The sequence below is a fragment of the Eucyclogobius newberryi genome, unplaced genomic scaffold, assembly GCF_026437365.1.
Source record: "Eucyclogobius newberryi isolate DKJ021-1_F unplaced genomic scaffold, fEucNew1.0.hap1 SCAF_18, whole genome shotgun sequence".
Lineage (NCBI taxonomy): Eukaryota > Metazoa > Chordata > Actinopteri > Gobiiformes > Gobiidae > Eucyclogobius > Eucyclogobius newberryi.
The window spans coordinates 34,715,699-34,735,754 of NW_027315812.1; the positions used below are offsets into that span (position 1 = coordinate 34,715,699).

General features: G+C 39.4%; 1 protein-coding gene across 1 annotated transcript in view; it reads right to left on the reverse strand.

Moving 5' to 3' along the window:
• gfod1 (glucose-fructose oxidoreductase domain containing 1) overlaps positions 1 to 20,056 on the reverse strand; it is a 37,611-nt gene that overhangs the window by 15,951 nt on the left and 1,604 nt on the right. The gene's annotated exons all lie outside the window — the stretch shown is intronic.

Here is a 20,056-nt window from a genome sequence, read left to right on the forward strand (position 1 = left end):
TACTTACTTACTTACTTACTTACATACATACTTACTTACATACTTACTTACATACTTACATACTTACTTACTTACATACTTACTTACAAACTTACTTACTTACATACTTACTTACTTACATACTTACATACTTACATACTTACTTACTTACATACATACTTACTTACATACTTACTTACTTACATACTTACATACTTACATACTTACATACTTAAATACTTACTTACTTACTTACATACATACATACTTACTTACATACTTACTTACATACTTACATACTTACATACTTACATACTTACTTACTTACATACTTACTTACAAACTTACTTACTTACATACTTACTTACTTACATACTTGCATACTTACATACTTACATACTTACTTACATACTTACTTACTTACATACTTACTTACTTACATACTTACATACTTACATACTTACATACTTACTTACTTACATACATACTTACTTACATACTTACTTACATACTTACATACTTACATACTTACTTACTTACATACTTACATACTTACATACTTACTTACTTACATACTTACTTACTTACATACTTACATACTTACGTACATACTTACTTACATACTTACTTACATACTTACATACTTACATACTTACTTACTAACATACTTACTTACATACTTACTTACATACTTACGTACTTACCTACTTACTTACATACTTACTTACTTACATACTTACTTACATACTTACTTACTTACATACTTACTTACTTACATACTTACTTACATACTTACTTACTTACTTACATACTTACTTACATACTTACTTACATACTTACTTACATACTTACATACTTACTTACTTACATACATACTTACTTACATACTTACTTACATACTTACTTACTTACTTACTTACATACTTACTTACATACTTACTTACTTACATACTTACTTACATACTTACATACTTACTTACTTACATACATACTTACTTACATACTTACTCACATACTTACTTACTTACATACTTACATACTTACTTACTTACATACATACTTACTTACATACTTACTTACATACTTACTTACTTACATACTTACTTACTTACATACTTACATACTTACATACTTACTTACTTACATACATACTTACTTACATACTTACTTACATACTTACATACTTACACACTTACTTACTTACATACTTACATACTTACATACTTACTTACTTACATACTTACTTACTTACATACTTACATACTTACTTACTTACATACATACTTACTTACATACTTACTCACATACTTACTTACTTACATACTTACATACTTACTTACTTACATACATACTTACTTACATACTTACTTACTTACTTACCTACTTAATTACATACTTACTTACTTACATACTTACATACTTACTTACAGACTTACATACTTACTTACTTACATACTTACTTACATACTTACTTACTTACATACTTACATACTTACTTACATACTTACTTACATACTTACTTACATACTTACTTACATACTTACTTACTTACACACTTACTTACTCACATACTTACTTACTTACATACTTACATACTTACTTACTTACATACATACTTACTTACATACTTACTTACATACTTACTTACTTACATACTTACTTACTTACATACTTACATACTTAAATACTTACTTACTTACATACTTACATACTTACATACTTACTTACTTACATACTTACTTACAAACTTACTTACTTACATACTTACTTACTTACATACTTGCATACTTACATACTTACATACTTACTTACATACTTACTTACTTACATACTTACTTACTTACATACTTACATACTTACATACTTACTTACTTACATACATACTTACTTACATACTTACTTACATACTTACATACTTACATACTTACTTACTTACATACTTACATACTTACATACTTACTTACTTACATACTTACTTACATACTTACATACTTACATACTTACATACTTACATACTTACTTACTAACATACTTACTTACATACTTACTTACATACTTACGTACTTACCTACTTACTTACATACTTACTTACTTACATACTTACTTACATACTTACTTACTTACATACTTACTTACTTACATACTTACTTACATACTTACTTACTTACTTACATACTTACTTACATACTTACTTACTTACATACTTACTTACATACTTAAATACTTACTTACTTACATACATACTTACTTACATACTTACTTACATACTTACTTACTTACTTACATACTTACTTACATACTTACTTACTTACATACTTACTTACATACTTACATACTTACTTACTTACATACATACTTACTTACATACTTACTCACATACTTACTTACTTACTTACATACTTACATACTTACTTACTTACATACATACTTACTTACATACTTACTTACATACTTACTTACTTACATACTTACTTACTTACATACTTACATACTTACATACTTACTTACTTACATACATACTTACTTACATACTTACTTACATACTTACATACTTACATACTTACTTACTTACATACTTACATACTTACATACTTACATACTTACTTACTTACATACTTACTTACTTACATACTTACATACTTACATACTTACTTACTTACATACATACTTACTTACATACTTACTCACATACTTACTTACTTACATACTTACATACTTACTTACTTACATACATACTTACTTACATACTTACTTACTTACTTACCTACTTAATTACATACTTACTTACTTACATACATACATACATACTTACTTACATACTTACTTACATACTTACTTACTTACATACTTACTTACTTACATACTTACTTACATACTTACTTACATACTTACTTACTTACATACTTACATACTTACTTACATACATACTTACTTACATACTTACTTACATACTTACTTACTTACATACTTACTTACATACTTACTTACTTACATACTTACTTACTTACATACTTACATACTTACTTACTTACATACTTACTTACTTACATACTTACTTACTTACATACTTACTTACTTACATACTTACATACTTACTTACTTACTTACATACTTACTTACTTACATACTTACTTACTTACATACTTACTTACTTACATACTTACTTACTTACATACTTACTTACATACTTACTTACTTACTTACATACTTACTTACATACTTACTTACATACATACATACATACTTACTTACATACTTACATACTTACTTACATACTTACTTACTTACATACTTACTTACATACTTACTTACATACATACTTACATACTTACTTACTTACATACTTACTTACATTCTTACTTACTTACATACTTACTTACATACTTACATACTTACTTACTTACATACTTACTGAATACTTACTTACTTACATACTTACTTACATTCTTACTTACTTACATACTTACTTACATACTTACATACTTACATACTTACTTACTTACATACTTACTGAATACTTACTTACTTACATACTTACATACTTACTTACATACTTACTTACTTACTTACTTACTTACTTACATACTTACTTACATACTTACTTACATACATACTTACATACTTACATACTTACTTACTTACATACTTACTTACATACTTACTTACTTACATACTTACATACTTACTTACTTACATACTTACTTACATACTTACTTACTTACTTACATACTTACTTACATACTTACTTACATACTTACTTACTTACATACTTACTTACTTATATACTTACATACTTACTTACATACTTACTTACATACTTAAATACTTACTTACTTACATACTTACTTACATACTTACTTACTTACATACTTACATACTTACTTACATACTTACTTACTTACATACTTACTTACTTACATACTTACTTACTTACTTACTTACATACTTACTTACAGACTTACATACTTACTTACTTACATACTTACTTACATACTTACTTACTTACATACTTACATACTTACTTACATACTTACTTACATACTTACTTACATACTTACTTACATACTTACTTACTTACACACTTACTTACTTACATACTTACTTACATACTTACATACTAACATACTTACTTACTTACATACTTACGTACTTACATACTTACTTACATACTTACGTACTTACATACTTACTTACATACTTACTTACATACTTACTTACTTACATACTTACTTACTTACATACTTACTTAGATACTTACTTACATACTTACTTACATACTTACTTACTTACATACTTACTTACATACTTACTTACATACTTACTTACATACTTATATACTTACATACTTACTTACTTACTTACTTACATACATACTTACTTACATACTTACTTACATACTTACATACTTACTTACTTACATACTTACTTACAAACTTACTTACTTACATACTTACTTACTTACATACTTACATACTTACATACTTACTTACTTACATACATACTTACTTACATACTTACTTACTTACATACTTACATACTTACATACTTACATACTTAAATACTTACTTACTTACTTACATACATACATACTTACTTACATACTTACTTACATACTTACATACTTACATACTTACATACTTACTTACTTACATACTTACTTACAAACTTACTTACTTACATACTTACTTACTTACATACTTGCATACTTACATACTTACATACTTACTTACATACTTACTTACTTACATACTTACTTACTTACATACTTACATACTTACATACTTACATACTTACTTACTTACATACATACTTACTTACATACTTACTTACATACTTACATACTTACATACTTACTTACTTACATACTTACATACTTACATACTTACTTACTTACATACTTACTTACTTACATACTTACATACTTACGTACATACTTACTTACATACTTACTTACATACTTACATACTTACATACTTACTTACTAACATACTTACTTACATACTTACTTACATACTTACGTACTTACCTACTTACTTACATACTTACTTACTTACATACTTACTTACATACTTACTTACTTACATACTTACTTACTTACATACTTACTTACATACTTACTTACTTACTTACATACTTACTTACATACTTACTTACATACTTACTTACATACTTACATACTTACTTACTTACATACATACTTACTTACATACTTACTTACATACTTACTTACTTACTTACTTACATACTTACTTACATACTTACTTACTTACATACTTACTTACATACTTACATACTTACTTACTTACATACATACTTACTTACATACTTACTCACATACTTACTTACTTACATACTTACATACTTACTTACTTACATACATACTTACTTACATACTTACTTACATACTTACTTACTTACATACTTACTTACTTACATACTTACATACTTACATACTTACTTACTTACATACATACTTACTTACATACTTACTTACATACTTACATACTTACACACTTACTTACTTACATACTTACATACTTACATACTTACTTACTTACATACTTACTTACTTACATACTTACATACTTACTTACTTACATACATACTTACTTACATACTTACTCACATACTTACTTACTTACATACTTACATACTTACTTACTTACATACATACTTACTTACATACTTACTTACTTACTTACCTACTTAATTACATACTTACTTACTTACATACTTACATACTTACTTACAGACTTACATACTTACTTACTTACATACTTACTTACATACTTACTTACTTACATACTTACATACTTACTTACATACTTACTTACATACTTACTTACATACTTACTTACATACTTACTTACTTACACACTTACTTACTCACATACTTACTTACTTACATACTTACATACTTACTTACTTACATACATACTTACTTACATACTTACTTACTTACATACTTACTTACTTACATACTTACATACTTAAATACTTACTTACTTACATACTTACATACTTACATACTTACTTACTTACATACTTACTTACAAACTTACTTACTTACATACTTACTTACTTACATACTTGCATACTTACATACTTACATACTTACTTACATACTTACTTACTTACATACTTACTTACTTACATACTTACATACTTACATACTTACTTACTTACATACATACTTACTTACATACTTACTTACATACTTACATACTTACATACTTACTTACTTACATACTTACATACTTACATACTTACTTACTTACATACTTACTTACATACTTACATACTTACATACTTACATACTTACATACTTACTTACTAACATACTTACTTACATACTTACTTACATACTTACGTACTTACCTACTTACTTACATACTTACTTACTTACATACTTACTTACATACTTACTTACTTACATACTTACTTACTTACATACTTACTTACATACTTACTTACTTACTTACATACTTACTTACATACTTACTTACTTACATACTTACTTACATACTTAAATACTTACTTACTTACATACATACTTACTTACATACTTACTTACATACTTACTTACTTACTTACATACTTACTTACATACTTACTTACTTACATACTTACTTACATACTTACATACTTACTTACTTACATACATACTTACTTACATACTTACTCACATACTTACTTACTTACTTACATACTTACATACTTACTTACTTACATACATACTTACTTACATACTTACTTACATACTTACTTACTTACATACTTACTTACTTACATACTTACATACTTACATACTTACTTACTTACATACATACTTACTTACATACTTACTTACATACTTACATACTTACATACTTACTTACTTACATACTTACATACTTACATACTTACATACTTACTTACTTACATACTTACTTACTTACATACTTACATACTTACATACTTACTTACTTACATACATACTTACTTACATACTTACTCACATACTTACTTACTTACATACTTACATACTTACTTACTTACATACATACTTACTTACATACTTACTTACTTACTTACCTACTTAATTACATACTTACTTACTTACATACATACATACATACTTACTTACATACTTACTTACATACTTACTTACTTACATACTTACTTACTTACATACTTACTTACATACTTACTTACATACTTACTTACTTACATACTTACATACTTACTTACATACATACTTACTTACATACTTACTTACATACTTACTTACTTACATACTTACTTACATACTTACTTACTTACATACTTACTTACTTACATACTTACATACTTACTTACTTACATACTTACTTACTTACATACTTACTTACATACTTACTTACTTACATACTTACTTACTTACATACTTACTTACATACTTACTTACTTACTTACATACTTACTTACATACTTACTTACTTACATACTTACTTACATACTTAAATACTTACTTACTTACATACATACTTACTTACATACTTACTTACATACTTACTTACTTACTTACATACTTACTTACATACTTACTTACTTACATACTTACTTACATACTTACATACTTACTTACTTACATACATACTTACTTACATACTTACTCACATACTTACTTACTTACTTACATACTTACATACTTACTTACTTACATACATACTTACTTACATACTTACTTACATACTTACTTACTTACATACTTACTTACTTACATACTTACATACTTACATACTTACTTACTTACATACATACTTACTTACATACTTACTTACATACTTACATACTTACATACTTACTTACTTACATACTTACATACTTACATACTTACATACTTACTTACTTACATACTTACTTACTTACATACTTACATACTTACATACTTACTTACTTACATACATACTTACTTACATACTTACTCACATACTTACTTACTTACATACTTACTTACTTACATACATACTTACTTACATACTTACTTACTTACTTACCTACTTAATTACATACTTACTTACTTACATACATACATACATACTTACTTACATACTTACTTACATACTTACTTACTTACATACTTACTTACTTACATACTTACTTACATACTTACTTACATACTTACTTACTTACATACTTACATACTTACTTACATACATACTTACTTACATACTTACTTACATACTTACTTACTTACATACTTACTTACATACTTACTTACTTACATACTTACTTACTTACATACTTACATACTTACTTACTTACATACTTACTTACTTACATACTTACATACTTACTTACTTACTTACATACTTACTTACTTACATACTTACTTACTTACATACTTACTTACTTACATACTTACTTACTTACATACTTACTTACATACTTACTTACTTACTTACATACTTACTTACATACTTACTTACATACATACATACATACTTACTTACATACTTACTTACATACTTACTTACTTACATACTTACATACATACATACTTACTTACTTACTTACATACTTACTTACTTACATACATACATACTTACTTACATACTTACTTACATATTTACTTACATACTTACTTACATACTTACTTACATACTTACTTACATACTTACTTACTTACATACTTACTTACATACTTACGTACTTACATACTTACTTACATACTTACTTACATATTTACTTACATACTTACTTACATACTTACTTACATACTTACTTACTTACATACTTACTTACTTACATACTTACTTACATACTTACTTACTTACATACTTACGTACTTACATACTTACATACTTGCTTACTTACATACTTACTTACATACTTACGTACTTACATACTTACTTACATACTTACTTACATACTTACTTAAATACTTACTTACATACTTACTTACTTACATACTTACTTACATACTTACTTACTTACACACGTATGCACACACACACACACACACACACACGTACGCACACACACACGTATGCACACACACATGTACGCACACACCCACACGTACGCAGAAACACCCACACGTACGCACGTACACAGATACGCACATACACACACATACAGACACATGCGCGCACACACACACACACAGACACATGCGCACACACACACACACACACGTAATTATTAACGTAATCAAATAGTCTTTAAATGATAAAAGTGTATTCCTATAACAGAACATGAACATTGGAACATGAGCGCTGGAGCGAAGCAAAAAACCGACACTGTAACTTTTAGTAGTTCTAAAGTATTTAGCCGAACACAGTTGGATGTAAACTCTTCTACAGCTTCTTTATCTGCTCAGGACCAAGAAACAGGTCCAAATGTATGAAAGGTCCACTGCAGAGGAGCTGCAGCGTCTCCTACATCAGAGACATGAGACTGGACTGGGCCATGCAGGCCAAAGAGACCATCTTTGTACAACTGTGGGGGAGCGAGGAGGTGACGGGAGGAATGCTAACCAGCCACACAAGGCTAGCAGTTAGCTTCAAATGCCCCTACAGCTGCCATGTGACTCCTGTTTAATGATACTATCTGCTCATTCTGCACAGCCAGAAAGCAGCTGTGATAGACGAGAACTTACTAGCACTGCTACAAACGTCTACTACAAACGTCTACTACACACGTCTACTACACACGTCTACTACACACGTCTGCTACACACGTCTACTACACACGTCTGCTACACACGTCTACTACACACGTCTGCTACACACGTCTACTACACACGTCTACTACACACGTCTGCTACACACGTCTACTACACACGTCTGCTACACACGTCTACTACACACGTCTACTACACACGTCTACTACACACGTCTACTACACACGTCTGCTACACACGTCTACTACACACGTCTACTACACACGTCTGCTACACACGTCTACTACACACGTCTGCTACACACGTCTACTACACACGTCTGCTACACACGTCTGCTACACACGTCTGCTACACACGTCTGCTACACACGTCTACTACACACGTCTACTACACACGTCTACTAAACAAGTCTACTACACACGTCTACTACACACGTCTACTACACAAGTCTGCTACACACGTCTACTACACACGTCTACTACACACGTCTACTACACACGTCTACTACACACGTCTACTACACAAGTCTGCTACACACGTCTACTACACACGTCTACTACACACGTCTACTACACACGTCTACTAAACAAGTCTACTACACACGTCTACTACACACGTCTACTACACACGTCTACTACACACGTCTGCTACACACGTCTAAATCAAATCAATTTATTTTTGTAAGGCCCAAAATCACAACAACAGTTGCCTCTGAGGGCCACAGGGAGAAATGAATCAACAATGTCTGTGGTGGCGAGGGACGATGTCCCAGGGTCCTCTGTCCTTAGAGAGGGACGATGTCCCAGGGTCCTCTGTCCTTAGACTCTCCTTCTGCAGGAAAAACTACAAAAAAACCTCTTTGGGAAAAAAGCGTAGAAACCTGGAGGAGTTCCAGTGAAGGAGAGATCCCACTCTCACAGACGGACAGACGGACACGAGGAGACTGGAGCTGGAGCCACTCTTCAGGCAGAAGAGGGACCGACTGAGGCGAACTGGACCCACTCTTCAGGCAGAAGAGGGACCGTCTGAGTCGAGCTGGACCCACTCTTCAGGCAGTGTCTACTACACACGTCTACTACACACGTCTACTAAACAAGTCTACTACACACGTCTACTACACACGTCTACTACACAAGTCTACTACACACGTCTACTACACAAGTCTACTACACACGTCTACTACACAAGTCTACTACACACGTCTACTACACACGTCTGCTACACACGTCTACTACACACGTCTGCTACACAAGTCTACTACACACGTCTACTACACACGTCTACTACACACGTCTACTACACACGTCTACTACACACGTCATATTGTCAGCTCAGTTTGTGTGAAATTGTATTATTACTCCTCACGACGTGGAGTAGCAACGGCTCTAATCCGAGCTCCTCACCCTAAAGGGAGCGTCCAGCCTGTGGAGGAAACTCATTTTGACCGCTTGGTAAAAGGGCGCTTCACCCGGAGAAAAGCCCGATACAACCGAGCTACAGCCCCGTGTCTCTGCGTCCCCCGCTCCACAGACGGGACGATCTGGACACAAAACTGGACTCAAATGCGTCTTGATTGGGCCAGAGCAACACCGGCATCTGGTATGTGGACTTCTGTCCCAACGTCTTTGTTTTGTTAGTCGTTTCCATTGTTTTGTTTTGTCCCCGCGTCTCTGTGTTGTCTTCTGTCCACATGTCCCTGTTCCTTCACTTCATCGGACATTACTGCACCGTCTACCACTCATCTCCTCCCTCACTCCTGGACTATCTACTGCCCTAGCCGCCAGCTAACAGCTAACAGCTAACAGCCACCAGCTAACAGCTAACAGCTAGCAGCTAACAGCTAACAGCTGGCTTAACACCTGCTGAGGCCCCGTCATGGTATCGCGGGGCCTCCCTGCCGTGCAGACAAGGTCTGGGGCCAACGCCACTCACTCCACCAGCTTCAACACCCGGTCCACTGCTGCTTTTTCACAACCCTCTGCCCACCAGCTTCTAGTTAACCAGCCTCTAGCCACCGCCAACATTCTAACTGGATTACTCTCATCTGCTGCTACGTTCCATCTCCTCCTCACCCACACCCTCCTCCTCACCCACACCCGCCTCCTCACCCACACCCGCCTCCTCACCCACACCCGGTCCCGTGAACACATCACTCCCGTTCTCCGCTCTCTCCACTGGCTCCCCATCAAGCAGCGCATAAACTTTAAAATACTCCTCCTCACCTTCAAAGCTCTTCACCACCTTGCCCCCCCCCCCCCTACCTGTCCGACCTCTTCATCCCCCACCGCCCCCCCGAGCCCTCCTCCCCTCCTCCTCCTCTCTCACCCTGACTGCACCAACATCCCGACTCAAAACTTTTGGCGACAGAGCATTCTCCCGAGCAGCACCCCGACTCCCTCCCCCGACCTGTCCGCCACTCTCCCTCGCTCACAACATTTAAATCCCGCTGAAAAACATGACCTCTTCACCCAAGCCTATGACCTCCCCCTCCCCTAGCCTCCTCTACCCCACTGTCTACTCTTCTACCCCCTGTTACATCCCCATCTTTTTCTCTCTACTTCTTCTGTCTTGTTCATTTTATCTGTATATTAATGTGTTCTGTATGTGTTGTCCCCCCTGTCTGTAAATCCCCCCCCCTTTTTTATTATGTTCAGCGTCTTTGGGTCACTGAAAAGCGCTATATAAATAAAAGTTATTATTGTTATTATTAAGGACCCCCCACCCACCTGGAGAGGACAAGGTCTCCCCACCCACCTGGAGAGGACAAGGACTCCCCACCCACCTGGAGAGGACAAGGACCCCCCACCCACCTGGAGAGAGCAAGGACCCCTCACCGACCTGGAGAGGACAAGGACCCCCCACCCACCTGGAGAGGACAAGGACTCCCCACCCACCTGGAGAGGGCAAGGACTCCCCACCCACCTGGAGAGAACAAGGACACCCCACCCACCTGGAGAGAGCAAGGACCCCTCACCGACCTGGAGAGGACAAGGACCCCCCACCCACCTGGAGAGAGCAAGGACTCCCCACCCACCTGGAGAGGGCAAGGACTCCCCACCCACCTGGAGAGAACAAGTACCCCCCACCCACCTGGAGAGGACAAGGACTCCCCACCCACCTGGAGAGGACAAGGACCCCCCACCCACCTGGAGAAGGCAAGGACCCCCCACCCACCTGGAGAGGACAAGGACCCTCCACCCAACTGGAGAGAACAAGGACCCCCCACCCACCTGGAGAGGACAAGGACCCCCCACCCACCTGGAGAGGACAAGGACCCCTCAACCACCTGGAGAGGACAAGGACCCCTCAACCACCTGGAGAGGACAAGGACCCCCCACCCACCTGGAGAGGACAAGGACTCCCCACCCACCTGGAGAAGGCAAGGACCCCCCACCCACCTGGAGAGGACAAGGACCCCCCACCCACCTGGAGAGAACAAGGACCCCCCCACCCTCCTGGAGAGGACAAGGACCCCCCACCCACCTGGAGAGGACAAGGACTCCTCACCCACCTGGAGAGGACAAGGACCCTCCACCCAACTGGAGAGAACAAGGACCCCCCACCCACCTGGAGAGAACAAGGACCCCCCACCCACCTGGAGAAGGCAAGGACCCCCCACCCACCTGGAGAGGACAAGGACCCTCCACCCAACTGGAGAGAACAAGGACCCCCCACCCACCTGGAGAGAACAAGGACCCCCCACCCACCTGGAGAAGGCAAGGACCCCCCACCCACCTGGAGAGGACAAGGACCCCCCACCCACCTGGAGAGGACAAGGACTCCCCACCCTCCTGGAGAGGACAAGGACCCCCCACCCACCTGGAGAGGACAAGGACTCCTCACCCACCTGGAGAAGGCAAGGACCCCCCACCCACCTGGAGAGGACAAGGACCCCCCACCCACCTGGAGAGGACAAGGACCCCCCACCCACCTGGAGAGGACAAGGACTCCCCACCCACCTGGAGAAGGCAAGGACCCCCCACCCACCTGGAGAGGACAAGGACCCCCCACCCACCTGGAGAGAACAAGGACCCCCCACCCACCTGGAGAGAACAAGTACCCCCCACCCACCTGGAGAGGACAAGGACTCCCCACCCACCTGGAGAGGACAAGGACCCCCCATACACCACCCACTGGTCAAGAAATACAGAACAACACCAAAAAATAAGCCGAAAATGCTCTTTATCAAACAAAGATATTCTGAGAGTGGATCCAAATGTTCTAAATGATTAGAAATAAACTTAAAAAACGACAAGCTGAAAGAACCATTCTTAAAATATGGGACAAAATTATGTTCTCTTAACCAAACAAGACGAATCCTTCCTTCGTCTGGAAAAGACAACATCAATTCCTTCTGGACTCTCAATTTGCCTTTTTTGTCAGAAGAACAAAATAAACAATTTAGAAAAAAAATATAGTTTTGGAAATACAAGGCCCAATCAAAAAATGTAAGAAGAATGAATCTCCAGGAGTGATGGTTCCCCTCAGAGTGATGGTTCACCTCAGAGTGATGGTTCACCTCAGAGTGATGGTTCACCTCAGAGTGATGGTTCACCTCAGAGTGATGGTTCTCCTCAGAGTGATGGTTCACCTCAGAGTGATGGTTCACCTCAGAGTGATGGTTCTCCTCAGAGTGATGGTTCTTCTCAGAGTGATGGTTCACGTCAGAGTGATGGTTCTCCTCAGAGTGATGGTTCACCTCAGAGTGATGGTTCACCTCAGAGTGATGGTTCTCCTCAGAGTGATGGTTCACCTCAGAGTGATGGTTCACCTCAGAGTGATGGTTCACCTCAGAGTGATGGTTCTCCTCAGAGTGATGGTTCACGTCAGAGTGATGGTTCTCCTCAGAGTGATGGTTCTCCTCAGAGTGATGGTTCTCCTCAGAGTGATGGTTCACCTCAGAGTGATGGTTCTCCTCAGAGTGATGGTTCACCTCAGAGTGATGGTTCTCCTCAGAGTGATGGTTCACCTCAGAGTGATGGTTCTCCTCAGAGTGATGGTTCACCTCAGAGTGATGGTTCACCTCAGAGTGATGGTTCACCTCAGAGTGATGGTTCTCCTCAGAGTGATGGTTCTCCTCAGAGTGATGGTTCACCTCAGAGTGATGGTTCTCCTCAGAGTGATGGTTCACCTCAGAGTGATGGTTCACCTCAGAGTGATGGTTCTTCTCAGAGTGATGGATCTCCTCAGAGTGATGGTTCACCTCAGAGTGATGGTTCACCTCAGAGTGATGGTTCACCTCAGAGTGATGGTTCTCCTCAGAGTGATGGTTCACCTCAGAGTGATGGTTCTCCTCAGAGTGATTGTTCTCCTCAGAGTGATGGTTCTCCTCAGAGTGATGGTTCCCCTCAGAGTGATGGTTCTCCTCAGAGTGATGGTTCTCCTCAGAGTGATGGTTCACCTCAGAGTGATGGTTCTCCTCAGGGTGATGGTTCACCTCAGAGTGATGGTTCACCTCAGAGTGATGGTTCACCTCAGAGTGATGGTTCTCCTCAGAGTGATGGTTCTTCTCAGAGTGATGGTTCACGTCAGAGTGATGGTTCACCTCAGAGTGATGGTTCTCCTCAGAGTGATGGTTCACCTCAGAGTGATGGTTCACCTCAGAGTGATGGTTCACCTCAGAGTGATGGTTCTCCTCAGAGTGATGGTTCTCCTCAGAGTGATGGTTCACCTCAGAGTGATGGTTCTCCTCAGAGTGATGGTTCACCTCAGAGTGATGGTTCTCCTCAGAGTGATGGTTCACGTCAGAGTGATGGTTCACCTCAGAGTGATGGTTCACCTCAGAGTGATGGTTCACCTCAGAGTGATGGTTCTCCTCAGAGTGATGGTTCTCCTCAGAGTGATGGTTCACCTCAGAGTGATGGTTCACCTCAGAGTGATGGTTCTCCTCAGAGTGATGGTTCTTCTCAGAGTGATGGTTCACGTCAGAGTGATGGTTCTCCTCAGAGTGATGGTTCACCTCAGAGTGATGGTTCACCTCAGAGTGATGGTTCTCCTCAGAGTGATGGTTCACCTCAGAGTGATGGTTCTCCTCAGAGTGATGGTTCACGTCAGAGTGATGGTTCACCTCAGAGTGATGGTTCACCTCAGAGTGATGGTTCACCTCAGAGTGATGGTTCTCCTCAGAGCAGAGTGATGATTCACCTCAGAGTGATGGTTCACCTCAGAGTGATGGTTCTCCTCAGAGTGATGGTTCACCTCAGAGTGATGGTTCTCCTCAGAGTGATGGTTCTCCTCAGAGTGATGGTTCACGTCAGAGTGATGGTTCTCCTCAGAGTGATGGTTCACCTCAGAGTGATGGTTCTCCTCAGAGTGATGGTTCTCCTCAGAGTGATGGTTCACCTCAGAGTGATGGTTCTCCTCAGAGTGATGGTTCACCTCAGAGTGATGGTTCACCTCAGAGTGATGGTTCACCTCAGAGTGATGGTTCTCCTCAGAGTGATGGTTCTCCTCAGAGTGATGGTTCACCTCAGAGTGATGGTTCACCTCAGAGTGATGGTTCACCTCAGAGTGATGGTTCTCCTCAGAGTGATGGTTCACCTCAGAGTGATGGTTCACCTCAGAGTGATGGTTCTCCTCAGAGTGATGGTTCACCTCAGAGTGATGGTTCTCCTCAGAGTGATGGTTCTCCATGAATGTGGACGATAGTATGTACACCTCAATAATAACAATACGTTTGACAGTTTACAAAGAGGGTTAGTTTCTTGAGAAACCCAAAACAAAAAGCTCTGAGTAGGATGAATATCTGAGTTACTGGTCTTGATTCGCAGATTGAGAATGACTCTTGGATGAGTGTCAAGCTTGTGTCCAGATGACCACAACTGAATCTTTTTCTGCTATGATATAAGACCTTTAAACATCCGCTGCTAGCACACTGACTATGCTAACGTGTTCACATCGGATCTTCTCCTCTGAATCAGAGAAAACAGGAGCAGGCTTTTCAATCACAACTTCAAAGCTGTGTAGGATTTCTTCCTCAAATATCCGAGGAGCTACTTTAAACACACCTGAAGGAGAGAGGTGGACCAACCAGATGGGCAGGTTCAACACCTGCCAAACCTGAAGGACCGCCTTGGATGCACAATAGAAGCTAACAGATGGTGGAACTCCTGATACTTGCAATAACAAAGCCTATCGGAGAGAAGACAGGTACCGTGTTACCTGGAACAGACTTAAAGACAATGGACCACGCCTTAAGGCACAGCTACATTTACCATGTACCACAGAGGTTTGGAACTGTTCTGTTCTTAGAGACGTCTGTTAATGGAACTGAAAAGATACGGTTTATAAGTTGTAGTCACAAGTGTTAAGCTGGATAAGGCTAGCTTACATGACATGATTGTGTGGCTGTACTAATAAACGTTAGCCTACTTCCAGACAATTTTAAAGCCTAATTTCCAACAGCCCGGGTGTTATGTTTTAGGATCAGGCACAAAGCGCATTGCGCCCTCTGACGAGAAGGTGATCAGCTGCAGACTTCCATCTCTGCAGGACACTGACTATTCGAGCCACTCCCCTCAGGCAGGAGGCCACGCCCCTCAGTTAGGAGGCCACTCCCCTCAGACAGGAGGCCACGCCCCTCAGGTAGGAGGCCACGCCCCTCAGGCAGGAGGCCACGCTCCTCAGATAGGAGGCCACGCCCCTCAGGTAGGAGGCCACGCCCCTCAGGCAGGAGGCCACGCCCCTCAGGTAGGAGGCCACGCCCCTCAGGCAGGAGGCCACGCCCCTCAGGTAGGTCATGCCCCTCAGATAGGAGGCCACGCCCCTCAGGCAGGAGGCCACTGTCCATCCAGACCAGAACCTCCTTCCACAAGAACAGTTTCTTTCCCTCTGATGTCATGAACACTATTCACACCAAGAACCATCACTATTGCACTGATCGAACTTGACATTGTGTATATATTCAGACCAAGTCGATCTTGTTTTATTTATACATTCTAAACTTTGCATGACCTTTTTTAATATATATTGCTACTACGATTATTCATTGTTGTATGTTCCACCTTGATTCCAAAGCAAGTTCCTCGTTTGTGAATCCTTTTCTTTGACCTGGTTCATCCACAGCCTCATGCCAAGAGCGAATAAGGCTCAATAATGAAGTTTCTGTGAATAGAATTATGAATGTATTTTGTAAATGTAGTTTTGTTTTTTGTTGTTGAGCCGCACCTGTCTGTGTCCCGCACCTGTCTGTGTCCCGCACCTGTCTGTGTCCCGCACCTGTCTGTGTCCCGCACCTGTCTGGCCCTGCTCTCATTCCACAGTCAGTTTGCGCTCGGCGTAACAATAAACAGATTCAACCTCGTCACACAGTAACTCCAAAACAAATATTAGTATTCAGAAATAGGGCAGCACAATTTCTACAACATCTCTACATTACATTACTTCTTCTCTCAAGCGATTATGCTTTTGGCTGTGTCTAAAATGTTGCTGGGAGTTGATTCCTGATATGAAAATATCACTGCACTTATCGCAACTCCACTTCCTGCTCCACCTCATCACTCCACCTGGAAACTGAGGTGAACTCTGCTACACACTCACTGACAAAAGAGGAAGTGCTTTACCACACACACACACACACACACACACACACGCACGCACACACACACACACACACACACACACACACACACACACACACACGCACGCACACACACGCACACACACACACACACGCACACACACACACGCACACACACACACGCACACACACACGCACACACACACACACACACACACGCACACACACACGCACACACACACACACACACACACAAGCGCACACGCACACGCGCACACAGACACACACACACACAAACAAACACGCACGCACACACACGTGCGCACGCGCACACGCACACAGACACACACACGCACGCGCACACACACACACACACACACACGCGCACACGCACACAGACACACACACAGAGACACGCACGCACACACACACACACGCACGCACACAGACACACACGCACACAGACACACGCACACAGACACACACACACACACACGCACACAGACACGCACACAGACACACGCACACGCACAAACAAACAGGCACGCACGCACACACACACACGCGCGCACACACACACGCACACAGACACACACACACACGCACACAGACACACACACACACAAACACACACACGCACGCACACAGACACACACGCACACACGCACACACAAACACACACACGATCACACACACACACACAAACACACACACGATCACACACACACACACACACGCACACACACACACACACAAACACACACACACACAAACACAAACACACACAAACACACACACACACACACACAAGCACACACACGATCACACACACACACACAAACACACACACACACACACACGATCACACACACGCACACAGACACACACACGCACACAGACACACACACACACACACACACAGGCTGTGTAATTACTACACTTCTATCACATGTTGCGTCATGCTAGCTCCATGTGCAGGAGTGTTGGTGTTAAGAGGAGAAAGTGAGCTAAAACAAGTGACCTTTGACCCTCAGGTAAACAGAGTGGTGAGAGTCATGTGTGTGTTGTGTTGCCAGCGCAGGTACGAGCAGACGCACTGCACTTACATGTTCATATCGCTCTGTTCTTTACATGACAGGAAAAGACACATTTTCACAACTACAATTTGCGCTGCAAAAACACAAGTATATTCTCTTGTAACGCATCGCTTTGTTTGAAATAGAATTAAAAATGGATTCCTTCCGTTTCAAACACTTCTCTGTATTTCACAATTGGATTTTCTGTTTGGCTCCTGAAGGACCAAAGTGATCATCTCAGGTCATGAATCATCTGCTAATCTTTCAACAATAGAACACCAGAACAATAGAGCAATAGAACCAGCAACCACAACCACAGGCTTCACAGCATTAGCAAGATTCAATATCATTTTGGCTTCAAGTGCAATCATTGTTATGGTTGTTTTTAGACATTAAAGGTTGAATAGACAATTTTTTTGCCCAAATCTGAGTCTTATTTCCTCGTGGCGTGGACGGGCGATTAGTCCTGCCACGAATCAATCATAGGACACACCCACTGCACCTGCAGAGCCTGGTTCACCTGCAGAGCCTGGTTCACCTGCAGAGCCTGGTTCACCTGCAGAGCCTGGTTCACCTGCAGAGCCTGGTTCACCTGCAGGGCCTGGTTCACCTGCAGAGCCTGGTTCACCTGCAGAGCCTGGTTCACCTGCAGAGCCTGGTTCACCTGCAGAGCCTGGTTCACCTGCAGAGCCTCGTTCTGGCTCGTCCCCAGGAGAGCAGCATGTTTCCCTGGGTCTAAGCGCATAATATATAATATAGTTCCCTCAGGGACAACATGAAGACAGTTCGAGCTCAGAAGAGACAGAAATCTACGGGAGACGAGATACGATGTGATCC